Genomic DNA, 7,572 nt, shown 5'->3' with positions numbered 1-7,572 from the left:
GAAGCAAACAGAGCAAACGGTACAGAAATTTCAGCAGACCTGGCCCCCACATCTGGGGTTTTGGCGAAGCTCTGTGCCAACAGAGCTGAGAATTCGAATCCAACATCCTCATGACTTTTTTTTTTCTTGATAAAAATACGTATAACAAAATATTTTCATTTTAGCCATTTTAAAGCAAATTTGGTGGCATTAATTACATTCACAATGTTGTGCGACCATTACTGCTGTCTATTTCCAAAACCTTTTCTGTTACTGCAAACAGAAACTCTATCGCCCTTAAGAAAAACCCTCATTTTTTTCTCCTCTCAGCCGTTGGTCACCTCTGGTCTAATTTTTGTTTTGTAAGAATTTGACAATTTTAGACATTTCATATGAGTGTGATTTAGCAGTATTTGTCCTTTTGTGTTGGCTTATTTCACTTAGCATAATGTTTTCAAGGTTCATCCAGATTGTAGCATGAATCAGAATTTTGGACACATTCCTTTTAAACAGCTAAATAATATTCTACTGTATGGATATAGCATATTTATATGTCCACTCAACTGTTGGTGGACATGGGCTGTCTCTACCTTTTGATTATTGTGAGTAATGCTGTAGTGAACATTGGCATGTAAGTATCTCTTTGAGTCCTTCTTTTCTTTCCCTTTCTTTCCTTTTCTTTCTTTTCTTTTCTAGGAATGGAATTGCTGGGTCATGGTGGTCATTCTATGTTTAACTTTTCGAGGAAACACCAAATCCTTTTCCACAGCAGCTGCACCATTTTACCTTCCCAACCAGCAATGTACAAGGGCTCCAATGTCTCTATATCCTCACCAACTTTTATTTTCAGGTTAAAAAAAAATAATTATAGCTGCCCTTATGGATGTGAAGCGGTATCTCCTTGCGGTTTTGATTTACAGTTGCCTGATGACTAATGTCGAGCGTGTTTTTGGGTGCTTCTTGGCCATTTGTATATCTTCTTCGCTTAAAATCTATTCAAGTCCTTTATTTTTATTTTATTTTATTTTATTTTATTTTATTTTATTTTATTTTATTTTATTTTATTTTATTGTCTTTTTAGGGCCACGCCTGCGGGCTAGGGTTCAAATCAGAGCTGTCTATGCCACAGCCACAGAAACATGGGATCCAAGCTGCATCTGCAACCTACACCACAGCTTAGGGCAATGCCAGATCCTTAATCCACTGAGCGAGGCCAGGGGCCAAACCAACGTTCTCATGGATAATAGTCGGGTTCGTTACCGCTGAGCCAAGATGGGACCTCCCTTTGCCCATTTTTAAATTGGGTTGTTTGTCCCTTTGTTGATGAGTTTTAAGAGTTTATTACATATTCGGGATATTAAACCCTTATCAGATACACGATTTGCAAAATCTGTGTATGATTTTCTCCAATTCTGTAGTTGTCTTTTCACTTTCTTTAAAGTGTCCTTTGAGGCACAACATTTTTTTAAAATTTTAATGAAGCCCAATTTATTTTTTCTTTTGATTTTGGTGCAATATCTAAGAATTCATTGCTACAATGTGACTTTTATGTAAGAGTGGAAGGACATATAAATGTCTCACAAAAGAATTAACATTGTAGAAGTGGCTGGTCGGGTGACTATCTTTCTTCTATAAAGAAAATATTTGGAAAGCCACATAATTACACTTAATATTGGCTAAAACAGTATTTATTTTTCTTGGACAATTCTGTTGTTTATTATTTATTTATTTGTCACATTTGCAGCATATGGAATTTCCTGGGCCAGGGATCGAATCTGAGCTACATCTGCAACCTGGGTCACAGCTATGGTCACTCCAGATCCTTAACCCACTGTACTGGGTCAGGGATTAAACCCATACCTCAGCAATGACTGGAGCCTCTGCAGAGACAATACTGGATCCTTAACACAAGGTGCTACACCAGGAACTCTGACTTTTTTTTTTTTTATTATTTAATGAGGTATGTCTGTTATTTCCTCTGAGAAGCTCTCTAAGTTCATTTTTGCCAGGTATTTGGGTCTCTACCAAAGTGGACGATTTGACACATGTCTGTGTAGCCCATAAACCTTTGCTCCTTTTACAAAAACTGCCCCCGCAGTGTCCTCTCCTACATAGGTGGCCCTGTAGAAGCCATGTGTGTGCCCTGTGATCCCATGCCCCTGGTCAGGACCTACGCTGGGCAATCAGCTTCTCCCTTGAGAATCTATATTTAAGACTGAGAAATGCTGTATTACTCTAGGGGATTACGAAGCAGTCTATTCTTCGGTTTCTGCTTCACTCTCTGCCATGTGAGATCCTGCACCTTTACAATAGACATTTCTTTGTTTGTGTGTGCATTTTGTTTTGTTTTTGGCCAAGCTCATGGCACTCCAAAATGCCCTGGCCAAGGTTGGAATCAGTGCCATAGCAGAGACAATACCCAGACCCTTAACCCCCTTGGCCATCAGGGAACTCTAGATATTTCTTCTTTGCAAGTTTATTTGGGTATATGTGGTTCCAGTATGACATTTTTGCAATACTATTTGTATTACCATATTGAGGGGCAGGTTTCTCTTCCTGCAGAGATGCTGTGTGCAGTTGGAGTTAAGCTATGAAACTGCAGTTGGAAAGGAGAGTAGGACCTGGTGAGAGCCCCAGTCAGATGGGGAGGAGGTGAAAAGCCTGTTCTTTCCTCCTCAAAGGGTTCTGAGAAGAAGGGCCCTTGAGGCAGGATGAGAATGTTGGGTCCTCCCTGAGCCCTGCCCGTTTGGGTTATCCCTCAGGAGAGGAGGTGGGGACCTCAGCCCATCCAGCTGGGGATGGGGAGCCTCCAAACACAAGGGCTAAGGATCTGCTCTCTTGGACAGAGTCTAGGGGGCATCAGCCCTGAGATGCTCTCCTCTAGTTTGGCACCATTTGAACATGACGGTGTGGGAGTGATGGTGAGGATGTGGCACCAAAGGTGGCTATAACAACTAGTCTCTGGCAGGACATCTGGCTCTCCAAGGTGTGGCATTCAGGAACCCACATTACAGGGAAGAGACACAGAGAGCCTGGGAGAGCCTGGGATTGGAGGCAGAGAGAGACTGGGCGAGCCTGGGGTCCATCAGAGACCTGTGTCTGAAGATGCTGAACCCCAGGGGTGGAGACAAGAGGGACCGGCACCCTTCAGGGGTCACCAGTCCCAGAGGGTAGGGCAGAGCAGATACTCAGCTCCAGAGACCGTGACCACCCACTGTGCACTGCTTAGGTCAGAGGGACCCTTCTGTCATGCCCAGGACTCAGTGACCCTTTCAACCAAGGCACCAGCCTGGGAGGAGGAAGGGATGTGCCTCAAGAGAGCTGTGGGATTACGGATTTGGACTCCTTTGGACAAGACTAGACACTGCTCTCCTTGCCCAGTCCCACCTCTCTGCGGGGCACGGATGCATCAGACCCTGGAAAACTGAGGAAGCCATGTTTTCTCTGTGCAGTTCAGGGTACTTGGAAGTTCAGTTCATTTATTTGTTTATTTATTTTCATTTTAGGGCTGCACGTGAAGCATATGGAAGTTCCGAGGCTAAGGGTAGAATCAGAACTTCAGCCAAGGCCTACACCACGCCAGATCCAAGCTCTGCATCTGCAACCTATGCCAACAGCTTGCAGCAACCCGGAATCCTTAACCCTCTGAGCGAGGCCAAGGACTGAACCTGCATCTTCATGGGAACTTGTGAAGTTTAGCTTAGACCATACTATGGTAAAAACTCCAAAATCCCAAATCCATAGACATGATTCTCAGGAGCCAGAAGAAGATTCCAAAGGATCCCAGGTATGGCCTCGCTTCCCTTTTCCTGTTCCCATTCCTTCTCCCTTCTTTCCCTCTGTCCCTTCCTTCCTTCTTCCATCAATAGGTAACAAAGGACCTATTCTGTGTCAGGCTCTTTGCCAAGCTCCGGGGGGCCCAAGATGATCATGGCACAATTCCTCCTGCATGGAGCTCGAGGTCCCAAGAGAAGACAGACACTAAGCAGTTTCCAAACCAGGTCATTAATGCCAACACCAAGGTGTGCCCCGGGTTGTGGAGCAGACAGGACAGCCACCCCAGTCCTCTTGGGCAGGTGTGAGGGGAGGTGTGTGAGCCTCTGAGGAGGAGGGCATGTTCCCTGGCATCTGGGGTGGACACAGTGAGTTATCTACCCCCAAACTATTCTTTGCTTCTTCCTCCCTCACAGAACCCAGATTTCATTTGGGGTTGTGCATGTGTCCATCCTAAGCACCAATGCACGACAACCAAAGCTGTTGTCCAACAACCTGTTTCCCCTGCCCCTTGTGCTTGTGGCTGTGGCCTGTGACCCAGATCTGGCGAAAAAGATACAAGGCAAAGGGAGCTTCGGCACAGCTCTGCTTCTCTGATAGACTCGGGACAGATCTGGCCCGTGCCAGCCCCTTCCCGCTCTGCCTGCTCTGAATGTGCATGTGATGCCTGGAGCTGTGGACGCTCTTGCAGTCCTGATGATGCAAAGTCAGATTGTTAAAGAGGGCAAAGAGCAAAGATGAAAATGTCTGGCTGCTCAAAGCCCTTGCTAAGCTGTCATGCTAGTCCTGGACTGTCTATTTCCAGATTTCCTTCTTTTCTTTTTCTTTTTTCTTTTTTTGCTTTTTAGGGATGCACCCATAACACATGGACATTCCCAGGCTAGGGGGTCAAATCAGAACTGCACCTGCCAGCCACAGCCACAGCTACGGCAACGCCAGATCCAAGCTGCGTCTGTGACCTACATGGCAATGCCAGATCCTTAACCCAGTGAGAAGGGCCAGGGATTGAACCCGTATCCTCCCGATGAGCCACAATAGGAACTCAAATTCTGTTTTGTTTCTTTTTTTTGTCTTTTGCCATTTCTTGGGCCGCTCCCGCAGCATATGGAGGTTCCCAGGCTAGGGGTTGAATCGGAGCTGTAGCTGCCAGCCTACACCAGAGCCACAGCAACGCGGGATCCGAGCCGCATCTGCGACCTACACCACAGCTCACAGCAACGCCAAATCGTTAACCCACTGAACAAGGGCAGGGATCGAACCCGAAACCTCATGGTTCTAGTCGGATTTGTTAACCACTGCGCCACGACGGGAACTCCTCAAATTCTGTTTTTAAACCACCTAATGAATACACTCAGAGAGATTCAACAAGAAAAGGATGATATGAAGGGGAGCAACTGGAGAATAAGAAGACATTTTAAGGAGTTTCCTGGTGGCTCAGTGGGTGGAGGATCCAGCATTGTCACTGCTATGGCTTGGGTTGCTACTGTGGCATGGGTTCTATCTTGGCCCCAGGAACTTCTGCATGTTGCAGGCAGGGAAAAAAAAAGAGAGAAAGAGACGCTTCTAAGGGTTAAAAAAATTACTGCCAAAATAAAATAAATTATTAAAGGATGGAAAGCAAAGTCACTAAAATAAATTATTAAGGGATGGAAAGTAAAGTTTGGCAGAATGTTAAACTATGAGAGAAACGATAAGAATTCAAGAGAAAGGAGAAAACAAGAAAAGCAGGAAGTAATAGAAAGAAATAATAAGGAAGAAAGAAGAGAATTTCTCTGAGTTGAATCAGGATTCGGATTTTTAGACTGAAAGAGCCCACAATGAATAAAAAGACATATTAGTGAAATGTCAGAATAGCAAAGAAACAGAAAGTCCCAAAAGTTTAAAAGAGAGAAAACAACAGGGCCTTGCTGTATAGCGCAGGGAACTCTAATCAATATTCTGGGATAACCTATGTGGAGAAAGCATCTGAAAGACAATAGATGTGTATACATGTATAACTAAATCACTTTGTCTTTTTTTTAGGGCCACACACACGGCACATGGCCATTCCCAGGCTAGGGGTCAAATTGGAGCTGCAGCTGCTGGTCATAGCCACAGCCACAGCCACAGCCACGCAGGATCTGAGACCTACACCACAGCTCATGGAAACGCAGGATCCTTAACCCACTGAGCAAGGCCAGGGATGGAACCCGCAACCTCATGGTTCCTAGTCGGGTTCGTTAACCACTGAGCCACAACGGGAACTCCCCTCATAACTTCTTTATATTCTCCCATGCCTCATAGTGCCTACAAATGCTGATGGATATACATTGGTTTTTACAACATGTATTACAATTGGTTCAGTTTGGGGCATCTTTAAAACTTCTGGCCCCACAAGGGCTATTTCTGGGGGACAAAACTGTCCTGTTTCTTGATTTGGATGTGTCTGTCTGGGTTAGACAGATGTATTTCCTTTAGGAAAAAGCCATCAGGCTGTATGTACTCTTGTATGTGCACTTTTCTTTACGATTGACTAAAGGAAAAGGGATTTTTGTTTTGTTTTTTGTTAAGTGTAGCTGACAACATGACGTGTGAAAGGCGGAGGGGGGACGGATGAAGAGTTCTGCTGTCTTCATCTTACAAAGTGAGAGAGAAGTTCGGGAGTATCTCAGGATGATGGAAAAGACTATTTCAATTTACAAAGACAACCAATGGACCAAAGAAAAGCAAGGATGGAACTACCGTGCGAGTTAACAGATATCTTCAAAGATAGAATTAACTACCTGAAGACTTGTAATCACCCGTGATAAAGAGATTGCTTCTGTGATGGAAGACTGCTGTCACCTGTTATTTTATTTTATTTTATTTTATTTTAGTCTTTTTGCCTTTTCTAGGTCCGCTCCCAGGGCATGTGGAGGTTCCCAGGCTAGGGGTCTAATCGGAGCCATAGCCACCAGCCTACGCCACAGCCACAGCAACTCGGTATCCAAGCCAAGTCTGCAACCTACACCACAGCTCATGGCAACGCCAGATCCTTAACCCACTGAGCAAAGTCAGGGATTGAACCCGAAACCTCATGGTTCCTAGTCGGATTCGTTAACCACTGAGGCATGATGGGAAATCCGGACCTGTTATTTTAATACTATAAAGCCTGAAAACAATGCAAGTGTTAAATTGCATGATACAATCTATGAGGTCGGAAAGGGAGCTGAGAAGGGACTGTTGCTATTTCAGGCTGGGTAACTCTTTGCTCTTTGCTACCAAACAATGTCACCAAGACTCATCATGGGTCTAAAGGACCCTTTGGCTTTGAAAAGTTCTTAGGACACAGTGTATCAAAGGCCGTTTTTCTTCTTTTCTTTATTTATCTTTTTTCTTTTTTTGCTTTTTCAGGGCCACACCCACAGCATATAGAAGTTCTTAGGCTCGGGTTGAATCAGGGCTGCAGCTGCTGGCCTACACCACAGCCACAGCCATGTAGGATCCAAGCCACATCTGAGAATTACACCACAGCCCACGGCACACCCTGGATCCTTAACCCACTGAGCAAGGCCAGGGAGTGAACCCGAATCCTCATGGATACTAGTTGGGTTCATTACAACTGCACCACAACGGGAACTCCCTCAAAGGCCTTTTTTCTTAATCTTTATTTCCTGGATTGGAGATGGTATTTCCAAATCCTGGAGTTTTTGCACTTGAGGAAAACATCAACAAATTTTAAGGGTGCTGGGAGATTCTCAAGGATGCCTCAAGCAAAATTAATATTAATCTACTTTATTTTTTTGTCTTTTTTTTTTAGGGCCACACCCACGGCATATGGAGGTTCCCAGGCTAGGGATC

The 7,572-nt window shown here is 44.7% G+C and overlaps 1 long non-coding RNA gene across 2 annotated transcripts; it reads left to right on the top strand.

Moving 5' to 3' along the window:
- LOC106507585 lies at window positions 339-6,564 on the top strand. 2 transcript variants are annotated; one of them, XR_001303659.2, is made up of 2 exons: window positions 339-610; window positions 6,304-6,564. It is a non-coding gene; the product is annotated as an uncharacterized LOC106507585 (long non-coding RNA). The 2 variants fall into 2 exon arrangements; XR_001303660.2 differs by having other exon boundaries at window positions 340-610; window positions 6,309-6,564.

Source organism: Sus scrofa, chromosome 6 (assembly GCF_000003025.6).
Source record: "Sus scrofa isolate TJ Tabasco breed Duroc chromosome 6, Sscrofa11.1, whole genome shotgun sequence".
In the NCBI taxonomy this organism is placed as follows: Eukaryota; Metazoa; Chordata; class Mammalia; order Artiodactyla; family Suidae; genus Sus; species Sus scrofa.
Note: the sequence above shows the minus strand (reverse complement) of the source record. Positions and strands in the feature narration are given on the sequence as shown.